The sequence below is a fragment of the Bombina bombina genome, unplaced genomic scaffold (assembly GCF_027579735.1).
Source record: "Bombina bombina isolate aBomBom1 unplaced genomic scaffold, aBomBom1.pri scaffold_733, whole genome shotgun sequence".
In the NCBI taxonomy this organism is placed as follows: Eukaryota; Metazoa; Chordata; class Amphibia; order Anura; family Bombinatoridae; genus Bombina; species Bombina bombina.
Genome location: NW_026512145.1, coordinates 172,588 through 200,125, shown reverse-complemented (window position 1 = coordinate 200,125; position 27,538 = coordinate 172,588). Strand labels below are relative to the sequence as shown.

General features: G+C 42.1%; 1 long non-coding RNA gene across 1 annotated transcript in view; it reads left to right on the top strand.

Moving 5' to 3' along the window:
* The first annotated feature begins 684 nt into the window (after positions 1 to 684).
* Positions 685 to 27,538, top strand: part of LOC128644144 (uncharacterized) — a 33,425-nt gene continuing 6,571 nt past the window's right edge. The window contains exon 1 of the long non-coding RNA XR_008399931.1: positions 685 to 814. This is a non-coding gene — a long non-coding RNA (uncharacterized LOC128644144). The remainder of the gene's footprint in view (positions 815 to 27,538) is intronic.

The following is a 27,538-nucleotide window of genomic DNA, read 5'->3' as shown; positions in this document are numbered from 1 at the left end:
ATATCACCAGGGTTTAATATATAAAAAAGGAAAGGGAAAGAAATACTCCAGACAATGTTTTACAGTACAAACTCACATCCTGGCCAGTAATAATGCACTCAAACTATGACATATTTATAGTAGGAGTTACCCACTCATGTAAGAACAGGTAATTGCTGTTAGGAAAAGGCCATAATAGAGCAAGAACAAATAGCAATGTGATAAAAAAAAATTAGAGAACTTATGAAGGAACACAGCTATGGTTAGTTAACCAAGCACTCAACCCAAGAACTGTTACTGATAAGTCCCATAGTTTTGTCAATCTTTGTGAGTAAATCATCAAATCTATTTAGGATCCGTTTCTCATATTCGGCAAATAGGGTCTGTAGCGTGGCGCAGATGGTTTCCCCCATAGTCAAAGGAAAATTTGCGGCCTGCTGTTTCTCCAAAAATAGCGATACATCAGTGTAATCGCCTTATTCGTTCAGCCAGATGTTTTACATGAGCCCCCTGAGGTTCCTAATATTAGCTCAATATCCCAATACTGTTCCACAAAGGAAAAACTAGATAAAATTAAAGTAAATTCAGGAGCCTCCTAGATACACGTCTTATTGCTTTGGCTGCTGGCTCCGCCCCTGCACAATTTTTTTTTTACTTGACTGTCCCTTTAAGATATCAAGATGTATCAAATGGTTTTTCTCTTTCAGGTGATCACAATGGAACAAGACAGATATTCAGCTCTGATCATGCAAAAGATCCTTTACTGAATCCTAATGTTCTAAAAAATAAGGACCGTCAGCAAGCAATTTTGAAAGGATTGTCAGAACTGAGGAAGGTATGTACCGTTCTCTTTATACGTAACACCACCTTTTTCCAAATACATTACTGCATTCTGATAAACAAAGCATTTTTGTACAAGAAAAATAGAAATGATTGCAAAAATCACAGAACTGAAGGAAATAAATATGTACAGATGTTATGTGTGTTTATTTATTCTTGAATCGCGTTTTAGACTCTTAACACTATGTTGCTTCAGAGATTTCCTCTAGAGCAGAGATGAGTATCTCATTTTTACCCACAAAAATATATAGTTAATTCACTGCTCCTCCAAACACACATACACGTGGATATAAACGCTTTTGCTCTAGTATAAAGGGTAAACGTATAAACTGCTATGCAGGCTGTTTAAGAGCTTAGGGGTCGTGCCGAGAATAATATTGAGTGTTTAAGGTTCCTGTTATTGAAAGAAATTAGCATCTGTTCTGATTGAAAAGCCAACGTTTTCAGTTACTGCTATTGTGAGCAACAGGCCAAATCAGTAATGACTCTCAATGTAAAAAAAGGAATAATTATTTAAATACCATACAGAATTTACAATGTCCATAAGTGTTCTAAGTTTTATATTGCCACAAAGCTTTTATGTATGAGTATATGAATACTATTTGCCAAGTTAATCCTGGTGTATGGTATTCGCAAGATAAGTATTAGTTGGTGTTCAAAGGGACCATGATACCCAAATGTTGAAACACTTGAAAGTGATGCAGCATAGTTGTAAAAAGCTGACTAGAAAATATCACCTGAATATCTCTATGTAAAAAAAGAAAGAGATTTTACCTCAAAAGTATTCACGTTTTTTCCGGGATCTGCAAGGTGATATTTTCCTGTCAGTTTTTTACAATTATGCTGCATCACTTTCAAGTGATTAAGCACATAAGTATTATATCCCTTTAAGGGCCAATTCAAAATGTTGGTTATTGAGTCTATTTAATCTCAGAATTATATAAAACAAAATAAAAAATGCAAAAGGGGTTTAAGGTCATTTATGAAAAGGGAAAGTAAAGAAATGGTAAATGATGCATGAAATAGCCTTTCAGACAAGATGGGGCTTAGTAGTACTCTACAGCATCATTTGGAATCAAATTAAACCAGTCTTTCCATCTTAATGGGAGGAGAGTCTGCTGCTTTATTCATTACTTGTGGGAATTAAGAACCTGGCCACCAGGAGGAGGTAAAAACACCCCAGCCAAAGGCTTAAATACAGCCCCCACTACCCTCACCCCCCAGTCATTCTTTGCCTTTCGTCACAGGAGGTTGGCAGAGAAGTGTCAGAAGATTCGGAGTAGTCTCTTATGAAGGATAGTACTCTTTGAAATGGGACTGGAGTTTTAGGTAGTCCTGTCAGCCTCTGTGAGAGCATTGGTGAATGTTAGAGTCCGGAGATGCAGGGAGAGTCTTTCTGCGAAATCATCCCGACTCAGTTTAACGGCTCCATTAGCATTCGGCTTTTCTTCTCTCAAGTCCATGTCCGGAGCGATGCTACTACCCTGTCACACTTGAAGGGCCGTGTTCCTGTTCCACGGCATTGATTCTGGTAAGATCGTTTCATATATATATATATATATATATATATATATTATATATATATATATATATATATATATATATATATGCAAGAAGACAGGGTCACAGTGTGGTTCCTTTTATCTTTATAGAATCTAGGGTAATACCCTCGATAGGGGGTTGTTTAACGGGGGGATATCATTATGCATCATATTGTTTATTGTGTTTTTCTACTGCATTTGTATGAGATGAGGCTCAGTCAGTGTGGAACACAGTTCATTAGCGAGAGATTGAGGCGGGGTTTTTTGGTGCGTCCTCTCGAGTGCAGGGGCAGTCCTGCATGACACTCCATGTGACAGGGTGTGGCCTCTGCAACTTCCTCCTTCTCGACCTCTGAAGGAGATGAAAGCTGTTTCTTGTAGTCCGGGTCATAGGAGGTGGTGAGTGGCCCCGGTCATTGGGATATAAAGAGACCATTTATTTTTGTTAAAGTCCCTAATAAAGGCGCAAGCTATGGAGGAGTCTGATATGTTAGAGGATACTCCATCTTTATCCAAACCCATTAACTGTGTATATTGTGAGGAGGTTCCAGTTGAACCACCTACGCAATTCTGTTCCACATGCTTTGACAATATTGCTATTTCCAAAAAAAATAAGGTATTTAGTACAACTGAGCCGTCCACCTCTGAGGGCTCCCCGCCCCACGAGGTGCGTTCCCTGCAATCATCTCCGATTACAAAAGCAGTTCCCCAGGGCCTTACTAATCCTCCTGCGGGAGGAGTCCTTTGGCCTTCAGACTTCGCCGATCAATTACAGACGGCAGTTTCTGCGCCCATTAATGCGTTGCCTCACCCTACTAAGCGCAAGTGAAAGGTACGGCTGCTATCCGTCTCAGGGGTCTTCGACTCCGCTGGATGTCTCGGACAGATTATCCGCTGAGGAGGACAACTCCGACTTATCGGAGGATGTCGCTTCTGGGTCAGAATCGGCTATGTCTAGGCCTCCATCTGCGGAGGAGCTAGATTTTAAATTTAAGATGGAGCATTTGTGCTTACTGCTGAAAGAGGTGCTTGCTACGTTGGAGGTTCTGGAACCAAAACTACCGGAGGAACTTTCGATCCCTAAACTGGATAGGGTTGAGGACAGGGTAGTGCCCCAAGCCTTCCCGGTTCCAGTTAAAATGGCTAACATTATTAAGAATGAATGGGAGAAACTTGGTTCGTCCTTTTCCCCCTCTTCTTCTTTTAAAAAGCTTTTCCCCATTCCGGACGCGCAGCTTGAACTGTCCCTAAGGTGGATGGTGCTATTTCCACGCTTGCTAAGAGAATGACTATTCCGCTAGAGGAAGATATTCCTGCGGAAGATATTCCAACTCAAGGGTTAGTTTTTTTCAATCAGCGGGGTGGGGGTCGCTGTGGGGGCTGGTGCGGCTACCTACTGGTGCGACGCTCTATTAGCTATGGTCGAGGTGGAGACTCCTCTCGATTAAATTCTAGAATGAATCAAGGCCTTAAGAGTGGCGCATTCGTTCATTTGTGATGCTAACATGCAGATTATTCGCCTGAATGCTAAGACGTCAGGTTTTTCTGTTTTAGCCTGCAGGGCTCTGTGGCTAAAGTTGTGGTTTGCAGACATGACTTCTAAGTCTCGCTTGCTTTCCCTCCCATTCAAGTGGAAGGTTTTGTTTGGCCCGGGCCTGGATTCTATCATATCTACGGTCATGGGTGGCAAGGGTGCCTTCTTGCCTCGGGATAAGAAGGCTAAACCTAAGGGATCTACTTTTTCTTTCTTTTTGTGCAGACAAGTCTCAGCGGAAGTCGGAGCAATCCAAGGGATCTTGGAAGCCAGCTAACTCTTGAAAAAAGTCCAAGCAGAATAAGAAGCCCGCTGAATCAAAGTCGGCATGAAGGGGCGGTTTCAGATTCGTTTCGGATCATGTAGGGAGCAGACTATCGCTTTTTGCAGAGGCATGGAGAAGAGACGTTTTAGACCTTTGGGTTCTGGAGGTCGTATCCCAGGGTTACAGGATAGGTTTGAAGTCTTATCCGCCCAGAGGCAGATTCCTCCTGTCAAACATATCGTCAAGACCAGAAAAGAGAGACGCCTTCCTGGGGTGTGTGAGGGATCTCTCATCTCTCTGAGTAATCGTCCCAGTCCCTCCAGCAGAAAGAGACCTGGGGTGGTATTCAAACCTTTTTGTGATCCCAAAGGAGGAGGGCACGTTCCGTCCAATTCTGGACCTAAAGGCCCTAAACAAATTTTTGTCAGTTCCGTCGTTCAAGATGGAGACAATCAGGTCAATTTTGCCCCTGGTTCAAGAGGAACAATTCATAACGACTATAAACCTGAAGGACGCTTACCTTCATATTCCAATCCACAAGGATCACTTCAGGTTTCTAAGATTCGCCTTCCTGGACCAGCAATTCCAGTTTTTGGCCCTTCCGTTTGGTCTGGCGACTGCCCCAATAGTCTTCACAAAGGTTATGGGAGCTCCTCTCACAGTAGCGAGAGCCAGAGGAATCGCAGTGGATCCTTATCTGGACGATATCCTGGTCCAGGCTCCGTCCTACAGTCTTGCGGAGGATCACTCGAGAGCTCTTCTCCTTTGGTCCCACGGGTGGAAGATACATGAAGGAAAGAGTTCATTGGTCCCCCCCAACAGATATCTCTAAACAGACCGGTGAGGGAGTCCCTATCTTGGTGGACCCAACTGGGGCAGTTGTTTCAGGGGACATCCTTTTTGAGACCATCCTGGGAGATTGTGACCACGGGTGCAAGTCTATCAGGATGGGGAGCTGTTTGGGGTGCCAGAAGGGCACAGGGTAGATGGACTTGAGAAGAATCGAGTCTACCGATTTAAATATTTTGGAACTTCGAGCAATATTTAACTCTCTGAGGGCTTGGCCCCTTCTGGGATTGTCCCAATTCATCCGATTCCAGTCGGACAACATTACCTCGGTGGCTTACATTGTCAGGGTACCTGTGAAATAACATTGGATAAACTACAGATGTTTCCCAGAATCTAATATTTCATTTTTGGCTAATATCTAATTTAAGATGAATTGGTCTCACTATAGCCCCAACTCCCTCTTGTTTTGAAACACAGATGTGTAGAACAAAATAGACACTTGTGAAACTCAAGATGTCACTTTAACAGAAGATCCTTCTTCTGTGTAATAAAAATTATTATGTAATGACCTCATGTGGAGATATGCAGACGTAATGCCTGGGACTGGCATAGAGAATCTGAACTCAAGTTACCTACAGACATATGGGAATGCTGTGACTTAATCTTCATATAAGATTATATTAACAACGTGTGTGTGTATATATATATATATATATATATATGTGTGTGTGTGTATATATATATATATATATATATATATATGTATGTATGTGTGTATATATATATATATATATATATATATATATATATATAGTATGTGTGTATGTATATATGTATTGATCTCAAACTTACTGTATTGGATAGCTGTCTGCTGTATTGAAGGACTGCATTGGTGAATTTGAAATACGTTATAGAGTCTCAGAATAATAACATCTGTCTCTTTATTTTTCAGACATGTAATATCAAGATGTCCTATGAATATTGGGCACAAACAAAATCCATGCACTCAAAAATTCTTTGGCACATGAAATATACTGTATTCACATTAAGATACAATATAATGACATGATATTGAATGCAATTATTCTGTGGAGAGCCAAATAATTTACAGCATAGTTGCTTACTAGTATGATATTGGAAGTATATTCATATTTGGTTTCTATAAATACATGCTTATATTAAATGGGATATATATATGTTGACCAGATAAGTTTATTAATACTGAAAATAATAGTATATTAAATAAACATTTTAAAGGTTAGATAGTAAGCTGTTAGCAGTATTGATGGTGAAACTGCATTTCTGGTTATCTGCTACCCCCTAGTGGATTAAAACTTGTATGGCAGCCAAACAAATTGACTGTTTAAAATAGCCATATGTTCCCAGCAAGCCAATCAAATGTTTCAGCTCAAAGGACCTATCAAAAGGACAAGCTTCGAGGGCCAATGTAAAGACAAGCATCCCTTAAGGGCGTATCCAACATTCACCAATTATTACAAAAAAGGGAGGGGCCTATCACTTGAAAAGCTCATGCATAGGAGAAAGAAGAGGTCTTTGTTTGCTAAAATTTTGACTGATAACTTTGCTGCCATTTTGGGACACAGTCACTATAAGCTAAATTGGGCTACCTTTTCTTATCCATATTGCAAAATATCTCTTTTTTTCTCTTGTTAAGTGTATTCAGTCCACGGGTCATCCATTACTTATGGGATTATATCTCCTTCCCAACAGGAAGTTGCAAGAGGATCACCCAAGCAGAGCTGCTATATAGCTCCTCCCCTCACATGTCATATCCAGTCATTCTCTTGCAACTCAACTAGATAGGTCGTTGTGAGAGGTCTGTGGTGTTTTTATACTTAGTTTATTTCTTCAATCAAAAGTTTGTTATTTTAAATGGCACCGGAGTGTGCTGTTTGTTCTCAGGCAGTATTTAGAAGAAGAATCTGCCTGCGTTTTCTATGATCTTAGCAGAAGTAACTAAGATCCACTGGCTGTTCTCGCACATTCTGAGGAGTGGGGTAACTTTCAGAAAGGGAATAGCATGCGGGGAATCCTGCAAAACGAGGTATGTGCAGTAAATTATTTTTCTAAGGAATGGAATTGACTAAGAAAATACTGCTGATACCGATGTAATGTAAGTACAGCCTTAAATGCAGCGGCGACCTGGTATCAGGCTGATGAATGTATGTACAAGAGTAATTTTCTAAGGAATGGAATTGACTAAGAAAATACTGTTAATACCGAAGTATTGTATAAGCCTTAACTGCAGTAGAAGCGACTGGTAGCAGGCTTATTAATAACACTATCTAACTTTTAAAGTGTATGTTTAAAACGTTTACTGGCATGTTATTCGTTTTTTGTGAGGTACTTTGGTGATAAATCTTTTGGGGCATGAATTTTTCCACATGGCTGTTGTTTATTTCTATATAGAACGATTAACTGAGGTTTCCCACTGTTGTAATAGGAATGGGAGGAGCCTATTTTAGAGCTTTTTTGCGCAGTAAAAATTCAGTTTCAGTCTTCCTGCTTCTTCCTCCTTGATCCAGGATGTCTCTAGAGAGCTCAGGGGTCTTCAAAAGTCATTTTAAGGGAGGTAATCAGTCACAGCAGACCTGTGACAGTGTGTTTGACTGTGATAAAAAACGTTAATTGTTAAATTGATTATCCGTTTTTTGGGTATTAAGGGGTTAATCATCCATTTGCTAGTGGGTGCAATACTTTTCTAACTTAATACATTTTCTGTGAAGATTTGGTTGCTATAACTGATTTGGTTCTTTGTTATTTCAACTGTGACGTTTTTTGTGCTTCTTAAAGGCGCAGTAGCGTTTTTTTATATTGCTTGTAAATTTACTTGAAAGGTTTTTCCAAGCTTGCTAGTCTCATTGCGAGTCTGTTTAAACATGTCTGACACAGATGAATCTGCTTGTTCACTATGTTTGAAGGCCAATGTGGAGCCCCACAGAAATATGTGTACTAAATGTATTGATGTCACTTTGAATAAAAGTCAATCTATATCTGTAAAGAAATTATCACCAGACAACGAGGGGGAAGTTATGCCGACTAACTCTCCTCACGTGTCAGTACCTTCGCCTCCCGCTCAGGGGGCGCATGATATTGTGGCGCCAAATGCATCAGAGAGGCCCATACAAATCACTTTGCAAGACATGGCTGCTGTTATGACAGAGGTATTATCTAAATTGCCTGAATTAAGAGGCAAGCGCGATAGCTCTGGGTTAAGGACAGAGCTCGCTGATGATGTGAGAGCCATGTCTGATACTGCGTCACAATTTGCAGAACATGAGGACGGAGAGCTTCATTCTGTGGGTGACGGATCTGATCCAGGGAGACCGGATTCAGAGATTTCTAATTTTAAATTTAAGCTTGAGAACCTCCGCGTATTGCTAGGGGAGGTATTAGCAGCTCTGAATGATTGTAACACGGTTGCAATTCCAGAGAAAGTATGTAGGTTGGATAGATACTTTGCGGTACCGGTGTGTACTGATGTTTTGCCTATACCTAAAAGGCTTACAGAAATTATTAGCAAGGAGTGGGGATAGACTGGGTGTGCCTTTTTCCCCACCTCCTATATTTAGAAAAATGTTTCCAATAGACCTACTACACGGGACTTATGGTCAGTCGGTTCCCTAAGGTGGAGGGAGCAGTTTCTACTTTAGCAAAGCGTACTACTATCCCGGTTGAGGACAGTTGTGTCTTTTTCAGATCCAATGGATAAAAAATTGGAGGGTTACCTTAAGAAATGTTTTATTCAACAAGTTGTTTTATTTTACAGCCCCTTGCATGCATTGCGCCTGTCACGGCCGCGCAGCATTCTGGTTTGAGGCCCTGGAAGAGGCCATCCATACAGCTCCATTGACTGAAATATTGACAAAGCTTAGAACACTTAAGCTAGCTAACTCATTTGTTTCTGATGCCATTGTTCATTCGACTAAACTAACGGCTAAGAATTCCGGATTCACCATCCAAGCGCGTAGGGCGCTATGGGCTTAAATCCTGGTCAGCTGACGTGACTTCGAAGTCTAAATTACTCAACATTCCTTTCAAGGGGCAGACCTTATTCGGGCCTGGTTTGAAGGAATTATTGCTGATATTACTGGAGTAAGGGTCACACCCTTCCTCAGGACAGGGCTAAACAAAGGCCAAACAGTCTAATTTTCGTGCCTTTCGAAATTTTCAAGGCAGGTGCAGCATCAACTTCCTCCGCTTCAGAAACAAGAGGGAACTTTTGCTCAATCTAAGCAGGCCTGGAAACCTAACCAGTCCTGGAACAAAGGCAAGCAGGCCAGAAAGCCTGCTGCTGCCTCTAAGACAGCATGAAGAGAAAGGCCCCCTATCCAGCGACGGATCTAGTAGGGGGCAGGACTTTCTCTCTTCGCCCAGGCGTGGGCAAGAGATGTTTCAGGATCCCTTGGCGTATGGAGATCATATCTCAGGGATAACTTCTGGACTTCAAAGCTTCCCCTCCACAAGGGAGATTTCATCTTTCAAGGGCTATCTGCAAATCAGATAAAGAAAGAGGCATTCCTAACGCTGTTGTGCAAGACCTCCTAGTTATGAGTGATCCATCCAGTTCCGCGGACGGAACAAGGACAGGGTTTTTATTGAATCTGTTTGTGTTCCCAAAAAAGAGGGAACCTTCAGACCAATTTTGGATCTAAAGATCTTAAACAAATTCCTCAGAGTTCCATCTTTCAAAATGGAAACTATTCGACCATCCTATCCCATGATCCAAGAAGGGTCAGTACATGACCACAGTGGACTTAAAGGAGCCTACCTTCACATACCGATTCACAAAGATCATCATCGGTTTTCTAAGGGTTTGCCTTTCTAGACAAGGCATTACCAATTTGTAGCTCTTCCCTTCGGGTTGGCTACAGCCCCGAGAATCTTTACAAAGGTTCTGGGCTCACTTCTTTCTGGCGGTTCTCAAGACCGCGAGGCATAGCGGTGGCTCCGTGTCTAGACGACATCCTGATACAGGCGTCAAGCTTTCAAGTTGCCAAGTCTCATACAGAATAGTTCTGGTAGTTCTGAGGTCGCACGGGTGGAAAGTGAACGAGGAAAAGAGTTCTCTATCCCCACTCACAAGAGTCTCCTTCTAGGGACTCTTATAGATTCTGTAGAAATGAAAATTTACCTGACGGAGTCCAGGTTATCAAAACTTCTAAATGCTTGCCGTGTTCTTCACTCCATTCCGCGCCCTTCTGGTAGCTCAGTGTATGGAGGTAATCGGCTTAATGTAGCGGCAATGACATAGTGCCATTTCGCGCCTTCATCTCAGACCGCTGCAATATGCATGCTGAGTCAGTGGAATGGGGATTACACAGATTTGTCCCCTCTACTAAATCTAAAATCAAGAGACCAGAGATTCTCTTCTCTGGTGGTTGTCTCGGGTACACCTGTCCCAAGGGTATGACCTTTCGCAGGCCAGATTGGACAATTGTAACAACAGATGCCAGCCTTCTAGGTTTGGGGTGCAGTCTGGAATTCCCCTGAAGGCACAGGGATTGTGGACTCAGGAGGAGAAACTCCTTCCAATAAATATTCTGGAGTTAAGAGCGATATTCAATGCTCTTCTGGCTTGGCCTCAGTTAGCAACACTGAGGTTCATCAGATTTCAGTCGGACACATCACAACTGTGGCTTACATCAACCATCAAGGGGGAACCAGGGAGTTCCCTAGCGATGTTAGAAGTCTCTAATATAATTCGCTGGGCAGAGTACACTCTTGCCACCTGTCAGCAATCCATATCCCAGGCGTGGAGAACTGAGGGCGGATTTTCTAAATCGTCAGACTTTCCATCCGGGGAGTGGGAACTCCATCCGGAGGTGTTTTGCTCAGTTGATTCATCGTTGTGGCAAACCAGAGTTGGATCTCATGACTCTCGCCAGAACACCAAGCTTCCTTGTTACGGATCCAGGTCCAGGGACCCAGAAGCGACGCTGATAGATGCTCTAGCAGTGCCTTGGTTCTTCAACCTGGCTTATGTGTTTCCACCGTTTCCTCTGCTCCCTCAACTGATTGCCAAAATCAAACAGGAGAGAGCATCGGTGATTCTGATAGCACCTGGCCACGCAGGACTTGGTATGCAGACCTAGTGGACATGTCATCCTTTCCACCATGGACTCTGCCTCTAAGACAGGACTTTCTGATACAAGGTCCTTTCAATCATCCAAATCTAATTTCTCTGAGACTGACTGCATGGAGATTGAACGCTTGATTCTATCAAGTCATTGATACTTTAATACAGGCACGAAAGCCTGTTACCAGGAAAATCTACCACAAGATATGGAGTAAATATCTTTATTGGTGTGAATCCAAGAATTACTCATGGAGTAAGGTTAGGATTCCTAGAATATTGTCTTTTCTCCAAGAGGGCTTGGACAAAGGATTATCAACTAGTTCCTTAAAGGGACAGATTTCTGCTCTGTCTATTCTTTTGCACAAGCGTCTGGCAGAGGTTCCAGACGTCCAGGCACTTTGCCAGGTTTTGGTTAGAATTAAGCCTGTGTTTAAACCTTTTGCTCCCCCGTGGAGCTTAAACTTGGTTCTTAAAGTTCTTCAAGGAGTTCCGTTGGAACCCCTTCATTCCATTGATATTAAACTTTTATCTTGGAAAGTTCTGCTTTGATGGCTATTTCCTCGGCTCGGAGAGTCCCTGAGCTATGTGCCTTACAATGTGATTCTCCTTATCTGATTTTTTCATGCAGATAAGGTAGTCCTGCGTACCAAACCTGGGTTTTTACCTAAGGTGGTTTCTAACAAGAATATCAATCAAGAGATTGTTGTTTCCATCATTGTGTCCTAATCCTTCTTCAAAGAAGGAACGTCTTTTACATAATCTGGACGTAGTCCGTGCCTTGAAGTTTTACTTACAAGCTACTAAAGATTTTCGTCAAACATCTACCCTGTTTGACGTTTACTCTGGACAGAGGAGAGGTCAAAAAGCTTCGCAACCTCTCTTTCTTTTTGGCTTCGGAGCATAATACGCCTAGCCTATGAGACTGCTGGACAGCAGCCCGCTGAAAGGATTACAGCTCATTCTACTAGAGCTGTGGCTTCCACCTGGGCCTTTAAAAATGAGGCCTCTGTTGAACAGATTTGCAAGGCCGCGACTTGGTCTTCGCTTCACACTTTTTCCAAATTTTACAAATTTGATACTTTTGCTTCTTCGGAGGCTGTTTTTGGGAGAAAGGTTCTTCAGGCAGTGGTTCCTTCCGCTTAATCCTGCCTTGTCCCTCCCATCATCCGTGTACTTTAGCTTTGGTATTGGTATCCCATAAGTAATGGATGATCCGTGGACTGGATACACTTAACAAGAGAAAACAATTTATGCTTACCTGATAAATTTATTTCTCTTGTAGTGTATCCAGTCCACGGCCCGCCCTGTCCTTTTAAGGCAGGTCTAAATTTTAATTAAACTACAGTCACCACTGCACCCTATGGTTTCTCCTTTCTCTGTTTGTTTTCGGTCGAATGACTGGATATGACAGTTAGGGGAGGAGCTATATAGCAGCTCTGCTGTGGGTGATCCTCTTGCAACTTCCTGTTGGGAAGGAGAATATCCCATAAGTAATGGATGATCCGTGAACTGGATACACTACAAGAGAAATAAATTTATCAGGTAAGCATAAATTATGTTTTTATGATGTGAAATTGGACTTATCGGAGAAAACTGAGATACGCAATTGGTTCATGTGGTGACGTATGACTGTTCTATATATTTAATTAAACAAAGGTATTCTAAGGCTAAAGTTAAGTTGCAGCTAGTAATTTAAAGAGCATATTTTATATTTTAAGTTATATCCATAGCCCTGTGTAAATTTGAACCAGTCATATTCAGCGCTAAATAATTTATTTGCTAGACAGGGTTTTGCACTCCAGATTTATAAGTCCGTTATTATAGTGAACTCTTTCAGAACTGTACATAAACTGGTTATTGTGATTAAATCCCTGGTAGTTATTAATTAAACATAGTAAGTTGGTAATCCATATTGGACATTGAACTAGAGTTATTGGCTAATAACAGAAGATTCTGGTATTTTATTGTGGTATTTTAATGCGATTCATTCTGAGTAAGGTTAATTTTAAAGGTATATTTTATTATGATCTGTTGTATATAATATTGTAATGGAATAAGCGTGCGTCCCTGGGACTTCAACCTAATTTACATATTTCCACAGTTACCTCTTCTACCTCGGTTAGTGGCCCGCATCAAGCAGGAGCAAGCTTAGTCTATTCTGATTGCTCCATCTTGGCCGTGAAGGATGTGGTTTGCGGATCTGGTTGTCGATGTCGTCATCTCTGCCGTGGAAGTTACCTTGTTGCAGGGATCTGCTGGTTCAAGGTCCCTTTCTGCATCAAAATCTAGATTCTCTGAGGCTGACTGCATGGAGATTGAATGACTTAGCCAAGAGAGGATTTTCGGAAAAAGTGATTGACACTCGTTCACAAGGTGTGGAGGACCTACTTGTCCTGATGTGAGGAACGAGGATATCCCTGGCATAAGGTCAGGGTATCCAGGATTTTGGCCTTTTTCCAGGACGGTCTGGATAAGGGTCTTGCCGCTAGTTCCTAAGGGGACAGATCTCGGCTTTATCTGTACTGTTGCATAAAAAACTTGTGAAGCTTCCTGACATTTAGTCCTTTGTTCAGGCTCTGGTTAGTATCAGGCCTGTTTTTAGGAATCTGGCTCCTCCTTGGAGCTTAAACTTGGTTCTTAAGGTCTTGCAGAGGGCTCCGTTTGAGCTTATGCATGCACTTGACATTAAGGTTCTTCATGAAAGTCCTATTATTACTGGCTATTGCATCGGTGCGCAGAGTCTCTGAGTTGGCGGCCTTGCAATGTGAGCCTTCCTACATGGTTTTTTCATGCCGATACAGCTGTTCTTCACACTGGATTAAGATTCCTTCCCAAGGTGGTGTTGAGTTGTAACATCAATCAGGAAATAGTAGTTCCTCCTTTGTGTCCTAGCCCTTCTTCTTCTTCAAAGGAGAGGTTACTTAATTATCTGGACGTGGTTTCAGACGTGGAAGTTTTATCTTAAGGACAAAGTCTGACTGAACTCTCAAAGTCTGACTTTGTGGCCTGATTTGTTGTGTATTCAGGGAAGTGCAGGGGACAAAGGGCCTCTGACACTTTTCTATCTTTTTGGTTAAGGAGTTTGATCCGTCTGGCATATGAGACAGCAGGACACAAGCCTCCTTAGAGGATTACGGCTCACTCGACTAGAGCTATGGCCTCTTCTTGGGCCTTTAAGAATGAGGCTTCTATGGAACAGATTTGTAAGGCGGCTACTTGGTCTTCCTTACATACTTTTGCAAAATTTTATAAATTTTATGCTTTTGCTTCGGCGGAAGCAGCTTTTGGAAGGAAGGTTCTGTGGTGCCCTCATTATAGAGTCTGCCTCCTTTTACCCTCCCGTTTTTTCCATTCAGTGTCCTCTAGAGCTTGGGTATTTGTTCCTACAAGTAATGAATGAAATCCATCAACAAGTAGTGGTAAGCACTCCGAGAGTCCTCCTCACTCCTCTGTGTGTCTTCTGACGTCACACGTCACTTCCGCTGCCCTGTCCTTCAGTAAAAATTTCCTCTAGGGGACCCGAAACCTGCACATTCGGTCCGGTCCGGTGCTGTAAGGGGAAAAGGTAGTGAAGCCTCACCCACCGCCTCCCAAGTCAAAGTAAGTCCGGCAACATGTAGTCCCCAGCACTCTGAGGTATATATGTATGATGGAGTACACACTAACACTATGCGAATATTCACATAGTGTTGGTGTGTACTCCATCATACTTGTAATCCCCAGCACTCTGAGGTATATATGTATGATGGAGTACAAACTAACACTATGCGAATATTCACATAGTGTTGGTGTGTACTCCATCATACTTGTAATCCCCAGCACTCTGAGGTATATAAGTAATGAATGAAGCAGTGGACTCTCCTCCCATTAAGATGGAAAACATAAATTATGCTTACCTGATAATTTCATTTCCATATGTGGGAGGAGATTCCACTGCACCTGCCCGTTTCTCCTGGGGGCGGACCTAAATTTATTAATAATCTTCTGGCACCATTTATACCCTGATATTTCTCCTACTGTTCCTTGTTCCCTTGGCAGAATGACTGGGGGATGAGGGGAGTGGGGGAGGCATTTAAGCCTTTGGCTGGGGTGTCTTTGCCTCCTCCTGGTGGCCAGGTTCTTAATTCCCTCAAGTAATGAATGAAGCAGTAGACTCTCCTCCCACAGATGGAAATTAAATTATCAGGTAAGCATAATTTATGTTTTTGGAAGCTAAATCGGAGACCTCTTTTACATATTTCAATGGACACAGAGGCCAAAATAATAGAACATTTTTCTCTTATAGACAATATTATCCTTCACCACTGTAGTAAAGTGCTTCAGATGCCATATGTGACTGGTCTGTTTTTTTTTCCTGTAAAGCTATAACATCCATTTCTACAGTTCATCCATTAAGGCCAAAGACTGTAGAACCTACAAGATTCACTTTTCAGCATCTATTTCTCAGAAATTATAGGAAGAAAGTATTCATCCCTTTGTTAAAGGACATGGAATTCAGCAGAGCTAGAGGAAAACAATAACAATTCTCACCACAAATGTGAAAAATAGAGCTGACACAAGACAGGAATTTTATAGTAATAGCTGTAATTTGCTCAGCACACACCATTATTGGGTGAGTTCTCCTGATCACAAGAGTGTATTGTTGCCACAGTAGGTACAGTTGTGCTCAGAAGTACATACCCTGGCAGAATTTGATTTCTTGGCTATTTTTCAGGGAATATGAATAATAACACATAAACATTTCTTTCACTCACCGTTACTGTTTGGCTGAAGCCATTTATTATAAATCAACTGTGTTTACACTCTTTAATTCATAATGACAACAGAAACTACTACAACTGTATATATAGATTTATACCATCAGGCTGAGACAAATATACAAATAACTTTATTTTTTTTTATAACCGTAAATAGCATCTGCGCAACCCTTTTAAATATATCCCCATTCATTGTGTTTATTATTCATATGACTTATGAAAACAGCATAGACCATAACAAGATATATTTACTTTACATTCAATCACATAATTTAGTACAGTGTTGTATTGTCCGTTACTGTGGGAATTGTAAGATGTTAAAAGCACCCAGCTGCTTACTTATTAGTTATTACAATGGCATAGTTATTATCTTGCCGTTACGGCACTAGCTATATCCTTACAAGTATTGGTATTTCCCCTTTAGCATATGCCAGATAGAGATTCTTTAACTGGGAATTGCTATATAAGGTGTTCTTCTTAATATGTTGAGTGAGCAGCTAAAAGTCTTTGTAGGCCATGTTTTTAGGGTTTTTTATATGCAGGGCATTTCAGTGGCTCTTTAGCTGGACAATATTCTGGTGCAGGTTCCTACACACAGATGCCGTACTATCTCTGTTACATAGACAAGGCTTGTGCATAAATGTACCAAAGGGCTCTCTAGTCCCAACTACTCAAACCTTCTTCATGGGGGCTGTCTCAGTGTTAAAGGGACACTCAAGTCAAAATAAACTTTTATGATTCAGATAGAGCAGCCATTTTAAGACGCTTTCCAATTTACTTCCATTATCAAATTTTGCACAGTCTTTTTTATATTCACTTTTTTTTTTTGGGGGGGGGGGGGGCAAGCTCACAGGGTATTCATATACTAATCTGTGATTGGTTGATGTCTGTCACATGACACATGGGGCTGGTAAATGGGAGAAAAAATAAATTTGTCAGGGAAAAAAAAATAGACTGCTTATTTGAAATTCAGAGTAGGTGTTAAATCATTGTGTTTTTATTATGTACTTGCTAATTATGCAATTCTACTTCATTGAGTGGGCAATTTAATGACATAATTTCTGATGTAAGAGCGAAGACACAAGCTTGAATATGAGCATGATCAATTTTTATCACCATTGTAAAACATCTGAGGGCCCAAGTTTGCTGACCCCGCTATAGGCCCTTTATGTTTTTATAGCCAACCTGCGACACCCATTACCCTCTAAGGTCACATTTAGTGGCATTGATTTTTTTTTTATTGATTTTTTTTAAAATATGTTTAATAACATAATTATTAATTTATGTAAGAACTTACCTGATAAATTCATTTATTTCATGTTGGCAAGAGTCCATGAGCTAGTTATGTATGGGAAATACAATCCTACCAGGAGGGGCAAAGTTTCCCAAACCTCAAAATGCCTATAAATACACCCCTCACCACACCCGCAATTCAGTTTAACGGATAGCCAAGTAGTGGGGTGATAAAGAAAATAGTAAAAAGCATCAAGAAAGGAACTGGAAATAAAATTGTCCTTTATACAAAAACTCATAACCACCATAAAAAGGTGGGTCTCATGGACTCTTGCCAATATGAAAGAAATTAATTTATCAGGTAAATTCTTACATAAATTATGTTTTCTTTCATGTAATTGGCAAGAGTCCATGAGCTAGTGACGTATGGGATAGTAATACCCAAGATGTGGAACTACACAGAAGAGTCACTAGAGAGGGAGGGATAAAAAAAGCAATTTTCTGCTGAAAAAATTAATCGACAACCAAAAAGTTTCTTTTTCAAGATACGATGAGTCCACGGATTTCATCCTTACTTGTGGGATATCGCCTCCTGGTCAGCAGGAGGAGGCAAACAGCACCACAGCAGAGCTGTATAAATAGCTCCTCCCTTCCCTCCCAACCAGTCATTATCTTTGCCTGTGTTAGTGATAGGAAGAGGTAAAGTGAGGTGTTAGTTTAGATTCTCTAATCAAGAGTTTATTATTTTTAAAGTAGTGCCAGAGAGTGCTACTTTGTTCTAGGGTGTAGCCTAGACCTTTTTCAGTCTCTACAGTAGAGCATTTGGTGGCTTTAAAGCAATAGGAACTGGTGGGACATAATTATCACTGCGCCTCCTATACATATTTGCTGCCCTAATCCAGATAGCCTAAGCACTTTTAACTCCGGCTGATCTTAGTCCACAGGGCCATGGGAGGGAGAGAACCTCTGAAAACCTGCTGGACTGCCATGCTGTCATACAGCGTTCAAGGTAAGTGCTAACTTTATTATTTCTGGGGACACAGTATCTCAGAAGAAAGTGAGCACTACATTACATACATTCTCACATGTCAAGGGCTGAGACAAGGATGGGCTCTTATTGTGATGGGATTTACATACACTGAAGAGCAAGCAGTGTTATTTTACTCCCGGCAACTGTGTCATACAAACAGGCAGACCGAGAGACAGCTAGCTTTTGTTTTTCTGACAAAAAACAGTAAGAGACTCAGGCAGTGGGGCAATCATTATTCCTTGAATTTGGGTCGTGTTTACTCTCCACTCCCGATAACTGTTTGTACCCGATTACTGTATTTACTTCAGTAACTATGGTGGTGACTTTATGTCCGACGGCTCCATCTTTATGTTTAGCCGCCCGGGACTTACTATTTGATACGCCCACGAGGGATGGAACTATGGAGGGTAATGCTATGCCAACTGCTCCATCTTTATGTTTAACCGCCCGAGAGTTACTATTTGATACGCCCACGAGGGGCGGAGCTATGGAGGGTAATGCTATGCCGACGGCTTCATTTTTTGTCCTAATTTTGCCGCTCGGGAGTTCCGACCTGATACGCCCACGATGGGCGGAGCTAGGCTACACTAAGTCTCTCTGAAGACAGTTGCGCGCCCTTTTTCTCTTGCAAGATGTATCGAGTCCACGGATTCATCCTTTACTTGTGGAATATTCTCCAGGAAGTGGCAAAGAGAGCACACAGCAGAGCTGTCCATATAGCTCCCCCTCTAGCTCCACCCCCCAGTCATTCTCTTTGCCGGCTCTAAGCAATTGGAAGGGTAAAGTGAATGTGGTAGAAAATTGTAATTTTTATTTTCAACAAGCAAGATTTTGTTATTTTAAATGGTACCGGTGTGTACTATTTACTCTCTAGCAGAAAGGAGATGAAGATTTCTGCAGGGAGGAAGATGATTTTAGCATGTTGTAACTAAAATCCACTGCTGTTCCCACACAGGACTGAGGAGTGCAAGAAAACTTCAGTTGGGGGGAACGGTTTGCAGGTTAGGCTGCAATAAGGTATGTTCAGTCTTTTTTCTTCTAGACAAGACTGTGATAATGCTAGAGAAGACTGATGATATCCCCATGAGGGAAGGGTAAGCTGTATTCAGAGACTAAGTATGGAATTTCAAGCTTACATAACAGGGCTAGTTTATGCTGGTTGACACTACTTTCAAGGCAAACGTTTTTTTATTGAAAATATCGTTTTTTTGAGACACTTTGAAGGTTCCTTTGGGTTTCTTTCAGTGGTTGTTACACACATGGCTAATATTAAAACACTTCGGAGTGTTTCTTGAGGCCTCACAAGCACCGTAGTGAGGTGGGAGGGGCCTAATTTTGCGCCTCTGTTGCGCAGTTATATTTGACTAGAAGTTCAGGCTGTTTCGCATGGAGGGTCCTGCTGCAGTTTGAGGGCCTATAAGAAGCTTTTTCCCCACAAATGTAAGGTGCTGAACGTTTTTTAACCGTTTTTTTGGCTTATTGTCGATCTGGTTTGGGCATTAAGGGGTTAATCGTTTTTATTGCTAGTGGTGCAATCTTACTAATGCTTTAGGTACATACTGTAAAAATTTCAAAAAGTTTGCTGCATTTTTTCACTGTTTTGCAAAATTGTGTGCCTTTTTTATCTCTTAAAGGCACAGTAACGTTTTTTTCAAAGTGTGTTTTTACTTGATTAAAGTGATTTCCAAGCCTGCTTGTTTTACTACTAGTCTGTTAAACATGTCTGACACCAAGGAAAATTCTTGTTCAATGTGTTTAGAAGCCATGGTGGAACCCTCTCTAAGAATGTGTCCCACTTGTACTGATATGTCTATACATTTTAAAGAACATATTGTTACACTTAAAAATGTGGCCCAAGATGATTCTCAGACAGAAGGTAACGAGGTTAGCCCGTCAACCTCTCCCCAAGTGTCACAACCAGTTACGCCCGCTCAAACGACGCCTAGCACCTCTAGTGCGTCTATCTCTTTTACCTTGCAAGACTTGGCGGCAGTTATGAATAATACCCTCTCAGAGTTCTTATCTAAACTGCCCGTGTTACCTGCAAAGCGTGATAGCTCTGTTTTAAGAACAGATAATGAGCATTCTGGCGCTTTAGTAGCCGTATCCGATATACACTCACAACGCTCTGAAGTTGGGGCGAGGGATGTGTTGTCTGAGGGAGAAATTTCTGATTCAGGAAAGGTTTCTCCTCAGACAGATTCAGATATATTGGCTTTTAAATTTAAAGTAGAACACCTCCGCTTATTGCTCAGGGAGGTATTAGTTACTCTGGATGACTGCGACCCTATGGTGGTTCCAGAGAAATTGTGTAAAATGGACAAGTACTTGGAAGTGCCTGTTTACACTGATGTGTTTCCGGTCCCTAAGAGGATTGCAGATATCGTTACTAGGGAGTGGGATAGACCAGGTATTCCCTTTGTTCCCCCTCCTGTTTTTAAGAAAATGTTCCCCATATCTGACCCCATGCGGGACTCGTGGCAGACGGTCCCTAAGGTGGAGGGGGCTATTTCTTCACTTGCTAAACGCACAACCATACCAATTGAGGACAGTTGTGCTTTCAAAGACCCTATGGATAAAAAATTAGAGGGTTTACTTAAGACAATTTTTGTTCAACAAGGTTTTCTTCTCCAACCTATTGCGTGCATTGTTCCTGTAACTACTGCAGCTGCTTTCTGGCTCGAGGTGCTGGAAGATGCGCTCCAGACGGAGACCTCATATGAGGACATTATGGACAGAATTAAGGCTCTTAAGCTAGCTAATTCTTTTATCACAGATGCCGCTTTCCAACTAGCTAAGTTAGCGGCAAAAAATTCAGGTTTCGCCATTTTAGCGCGCAGGGCGCTATGGCTAAAGTCCTGGTCGGCCGATGTGTCGTCAAAATCCAAACTCTTGAACATCCCTTTCAAAGGAAAGACCCTCTTCGGGCCTGAATTGAAAGAGATTATTTCAGAAATCACTGGGGGAAAAGGCCATGCTCTCCCTCAGGACAAGTCCTTCAAGACAAAGAACAAACAAAATAATTTTCGTTCCTTTCGGAATTTCAGGAGCGGTCTCGCTTCATCCTCCCCTGCTGCAAAGCAAGAGGGTAACGCTTCACAACCCAGGTCAGCCTGGAAACCTTACCAGGGCTGGAACAAGGGTAAACAGGCCAAGAAGCCTGCATCTGCTTCCAAGACAGCATGAAGGGGTAGCCCCAGGTCCGGGACAGGATCTAGTAGGGGGCAGACTCTCTCTCTTCGCTCAGGCCTGGGTAAGAGATGTACTCGATCCCTGGGCCTTAGAGATTGTATCCCAGGGATATCTTCTAGAATTGAAGGACTCCCCTCCAAGGGGAAGGTTCCACATTTCTCGTCTGTCTACAGACATGACAAAGAAAGAGGCGTTCTTACGCTGTGTAGAAGACCTACATACAATGGGAGTGATCCACCCAGTTCCATTTGCGGAACAAGGGCTGGGTTTTTACTCAAACCTGTTTGTGGTTCCCAAGAAAGAAGGAACTTTCAGACCAATCCTGAATCTCAAAATTATAAACAAATTCCTCAGAGTCCCATCATTCAAGATGGAGACTATTCGGACAATCTTACCAATGATCCAGGAGGGTCAATATATGACCACCGTGGATTTAAAGGATGCGTATCTGCACATTCCTATCCACAAAGATCATCACCAGTTTCTCAGGTTCGCCTTTCTGGACAAGCATTACCAGTTTGTGGCTCTTCCTTTCGGGTTGGCCACTGCTCCCAGAATTTTCACAAAGGTGCTAGGGTCCCTCCTGGCGGTGCGAAGACCGCGGGGCATACCAGTGGCGCCTTATCTAGACGACATCTTAATTCAGGCGTCGACTTTCCAAAGAGCCAAGTCTCACACGGAAATTGTATTGGCCTTTCTGAGGTCTCACGGGTGGAAGGTGAACATCAAAAGGAGTTCTCTCTCTCCCCCCTCACAAGAGTTTCCTTCCTAGGAACTCTGATAGACTCGGTAGAAATGAAAATATTTCTGACGGAGGTCAGAAAGTTAAAACTCTTAACCACTTGCCGAGCCCTTCATTCCATTCCTCGGCCATCTGTAGCTCAGTGCATGGAGACAATCGGATTAATGGTAGCGGCAATGGACATAGTCCCTTTTGCACGGATACACCTCAGACCACTGCAACTATGCATGCTCAAACAGTGGAATGGGGATTATGCAGATTTGTCTCCTCAAATACAGCTGGACCAGGGGACCAGAGATTCTCTTCTCTGGTGGTTGTCTCAGGATCACCTGTCTCAGGGAATGTGTTTCCGCAGACCAGAGTGGATCATTGTAACGACCGACGCCAGTCTGTTGGGCTGGGGTGCAGTCTGGGACTCCCTGAAAGCTCAGGGCTTATGGTCTCGGGAAGAAGCTCTTCTCCCTATAAACATTCTGGAACTGAGGGCGATATTCAACGCGCTTCAGGCATGGCCTCAGCTAGCCGCGGCCAAATTCTTCAGATTTCAGTCGGACAACATCACGACTGTAGCTTACGTCAATCATCAAGCAGGAACAAGGAGTTCCCTAGCAATGACGGAAGTAACCAAAATAATCAGGTGGGCGGAGGATCACTCCTGCCATCTCTCAGCAATTCACATCCCAGGAGTAGACAACTCGGAGGCGGATTTTCTAAGTCGTCAGACTATTCACCCGGGGGAGTGGGAACTCCACCCGGAGGTATTTGCCCAGCTGACTCAGCTATGGGGCACTCCAGAATTGGATCTGATGGCGTCACGTCAGAACACCAAACTTCCTCTTTACGGGTCCAGGTCCCGGGATCCCCAGGCGGTGCTGATAGATGCTCTAGCAGCGCCTTGGTCCTTCTATCTGGCCTATGTTTTTCCACCGTTTCCTCTCCTCCCTCATCTGGTTGCCAGAATCAAGCAGGAGAGGGCTTTGGTGATTCTGATAGCGCCTGCGTGGCCACGCAGGACCTGGTATGCAGACCTAGTGGACATGTCATCTGTTCCACCATGGGCACTACCAATGAGGCAGGACCTTCTAATACAAGGTCCTTTCAAGCATCCAAATCTAATTTCTCTGCGTCTGACTGCTTGGAGATTGAACGCCTAATTCTATCAAAGCGTGGTTTCTCTGAGTCGGTTATTGATACCCTGATTCAGGCTAGAAAGCCTGTCACCAGGAAAATCTACCATAAGATTTGACGAAAATATCTTTTTTGGTGTGAATCCAAGGGTTACTCATGGAGTAAGATTAGGATTCCCAGGATATTGTCCTTTCTCCAAGAAGGATTGGAGAAAGGATTATCAGCTAGTTCCTTAAAAGGACAGATATCTGCTTTGTCTATTCTTTTACTCAAACGTCTGGCAGAGGTACCAGACGTTCAAGCGTTTAGTCAGACTTTAGTCAGAATCAAGCCTGTTTATAGACCTGTGGCTCCACCATGGAGTCTGAATTTAGTTCTTTCAGTTCTGCAAGGGGTTCCGTTTGAACCTTTACATTCCATAGATATTAAGCTTTTATCTTGGAAAGTTTTTTGTTTTTGGTAGCTATCTCTTCTGCTCGAAGAGTTTCAGAGTTATCTGCTTTACAATGTGACTCACCTTACCTGATTTTCCATGCAGATAAGGTATTTTTGCGTACCAAACCCGGTTTTCTTCCCAAGGTTGTGTCTAATAAGAATATTAACCAGGAAATTGTTGTTCCTTCTCTGTGTCCTAATCCTTCTTCGAAGAAGGAACGTCTGTTACACAATCTTGATGTGGTTCGTGCTTTAAAGTTCTATTTACAAGCAACTAAGGATTCCAGACAAACACCTTCATTGTTTGTTATCTATTCTGGTAAGAGGAGAGGTCAGAAGGCGACTGCTACCTCTCTTTCTTTTTGGCTAAAAAGCATCATCCGTTTGGCCTATGAGACTGCTGGCCAGCATCCTCCCGAAACAATTACTTCTCATTCTACCAGAGCAGTGGCTTCCACATGGGCTTTTAAAAATGAGGCTTCTGTTGAACAGATTTGTAAGGCAGCGACTTGGTCTTCGCTGCATACTTTTTCTAAATTTTACAAATTCGATACTTTTGCTTCTTTGGAGGCTATTTTTGGGAGAAAGGGTTTTACAAGCAGTGGTGCCTTACGTTTAGGGTACCTGTCTTGTTCCCTCCCTTCATCCGTGTCCTAAAGCTTTGGTATTGGTATCCCACAAGTAAAGGATGAATCCGTGGACTCGATACATCTTACAAGAGAAAACAGAATTTATGCTTACCTGATAAATTACTTTCTCTTGTGATGTATCGAGTCCACAGCCCGCCCTGGCTATTAAGTCAGGTAGCTTTTTTGTTTAAACTACAGTCACCACTGCACCCTATGGTTTCTCCTTTTTCTTCCTAACCTTCAGTCGAATGACTGGGGGGTGGAGCTGGAGGGGGAGCTATATGGACAGCTCTGCTGTGTGCTCTCTTTGCCACTTCCTGTTGGGAAGGAGAATATCCCACCAGTAAAGGATGAATCCGTGGACTCGATACATCACAAGAGAAAGTAATTTATCAGGTAAGCATAAATTCTGTTTTTTGGTTTAGTTTCGGCAAATTTTATGATTCCCATGGGCTCTCTGGGAAGTGTCTATTCATGTTAAGACACATTTGAATAAAAGTTTGAGTGGTGCGTTGCCTGCTGTTTGTTGGTCAGTCTTACGTTAACTGACACAACTATTGCATTCATGTTGTAACGATAAAACATGGTTTAATATTTATAGGCACAGTACCACCCGGTCTTTATTAAACAATAGGTGTTATAAGAGACCCTACGCCATCTGTGGCCCTATCTACTGTCAGTAGTACAAATGTGAGGTATCTCTACACATTTAAAGTTACAGTAGTGTTTTTATTTGATAATATGGTTTAGGGTGTTTCAGAGGTCTATGTGTTGCTTTATCCATTATGAATTTGAATGGAGCAGAGGTGCATAAAAATACTGTTCTTTTTGTATTTAAAGAGACAGTATCGTTGTTTGTGGTGTTCCTTTTTTTGATACATTTCAGCTGTTTGTTATATAAAATGCAGCTTTGTACTTAAATTAATAATCCCACATGCGGTTCCTTGCAATTTGCATAGGGACTGTGTATCCAAGACAGGGTTGCTTTAATGTATAGGGCAACGTCTTTAATGTATAGGGAAATGTCTATTATCAGCAAGGTTAACTTGATACTTGGCTGATTTCTGAGACAGAAATAAGAGGATTTAAAGTGACAGTAACGTTTTCGTTTTTGTGTTAATTTTTTATTAAAACATTACACTCCTTTTTTCTGAACTCCTTTTATGGCGTTTGCTGTTTGGGAGTATGTCGACAATGATCACTTTATGCACAATCCTATAGTGTTCACAAAATGTTTGGGCACAGATGCTATGCCCGGGGCTCCCGTTTTTACTCCGTCCGGAGTCTTGCTTTGCATATCATGCATTCTAGGGTTTTCCCATGTGGAAACTAACCTTGCTAGAGGAATTATTTTCACCTTAGCGCAGGTGTAATTTATCCTAATATGTCCTGTGAATTATACGGAATGGAAAGTACGTATTCCCTATAATGAAGTGATGCTTTCCATAACAGATTTAGGTAAAGGAACACATTACTTAGGGTGTATTTAGTAGTCCCTATCTAGAATAAGAAAACTTCTGTCCTTTGTTTGAGACTAGTTAGAGCTCAAGGGTTCTCATACACATGGGAAAGGGATGTATACCAAGGTTTACAGTGGCATACTACTGTGTATTTTCCTCCGTCTTTAGCAGGCGGCATTTTGTTTTGATGCGTTGTCTATAACTTTTAAGTCAGACACTCTCCTGTATAAAATCCAGGATGGGATTGAGGCTGCCAACTGACTAAGTTCTTTTCTTTCAAATTCTTACCTGGAAGTTCTTACACTGGAAGTGTAGGTTTCAGGTTTTTCTGTTTCAGCTCTCTGAGCCTTTTGGTTAAGGACTTTAGATTCTAAGTGATGAATTTTTTAAACGCTTCTTTGCAAGGAGGCCTTGTCTTAACCTGGCTTATTGGAGATGCTATCTTTTTTTTTTTTTTTTTTTTTTTTTAAAAAAACAGAGAATGTCCCCGATCTGAGAAATCGGAATTTCAAGGGGTCAGTCTTTTAGTTAGCCTTGGATTTGTGATGCTCAGAATCCCTGGAGAATGGAAAATAATGTTTCACGGATTCTCAGTGGACTGATTCTACTTTCAGATTTTATGCAAGATCAAATCCAGCTGTGGCTATGTGTTACACACAGCGAGTCCACTTTCTCTGGTGGGTTACAAATAACCTCACCTAAACCATGAGTTGCAGGCTACCCAATTTGCCTTAAAATGGTGTCCCAAGATGAACTAGTGGTAAACTTTGCTGCCCTTAAGAAGCTGAAGGTTGAGAGTTCAGTTAAAGAGAGAGGCGCTCTTACATTGTGTAAGAGACCTTTCCCCCATTGGTGTACTTGGCCTGTTCTGATACAGGAACAGGGGCAGGATTCTTCTTCACTTCTGTTTGGAATTCCCCACAAAGGAGGGAACCTTTGGTCCTATTCTTGACCTCGGCACTCTAAACAAGTTTCTCAGAGTTTCGTCTTTCAGGATGGAGACTATTCGTACCATTCTTCCATTGATCTAGGAGGTCAATTTATGTCGAAGGTGGATCTACAGTAGCAGATCTTTTTTGTTCCTGTAAACAGAGTTCATCTCAAGTTCCCGAGTTTGTGCCTTTCTGGGCAAACAATTCCGGCCGTGACCTTTTCCTTCGGTCTGGCCACGGCACTCAAATTCCAAAGGTACTGGGGTCTTTGCTGGCAGTTCTGAGACCACGGGGCATTGCGGCAGTGTCTTATATGGGATATCTATTCTAGTCGTCATTTTGTCTGCAATCTAGATTCCATACCGCATTGTTCTATGCTTCCTAAAGACTCACGAATGGAAACGAATTCTTTAATTTGGTATACCGATCTGGCAGGCATGTTGTCTCAGCCACAGTGGAATCTCCCATTGAGGAGAGGCCTTCTCATCAGGGTTCCTTCCATCATCCGTCTCTAGTATCTCTGCAGCTGACTAAAGCTTGGAGTATGACCGCTTGATTTTATCTCAGCAAGGTTTTCTGATTCAGTCATGGGTACTTTAATTCAGGCACGTAAGCCTGTTGTAGACAGGGTTAGTTCTCTAGGAGAGAAGCAAAAACAGAGCGCATCCACGATCTAAGTGTAGTGGTTAAAGTCACAGTTTATTCAGATATATATAAAATAACAATTGCACACTTACAAACGAGCCCTCAAACATATGAGGTATGTTGATACATTTAGCAGATACAAAGCTTCATACCCCTCCAGCGATACTGCAGTCTCTTTTTCCAGTATCCCACTGTGTTGCTGACGCCTATATAAGTGTATGGCTCTAGCAGGGGAAGAAAAGGTGTACTACCACGCTTCGGGCTAAGCTAAATGTTTGCGTGATAAAGGAGATCGTGAAAATACCGC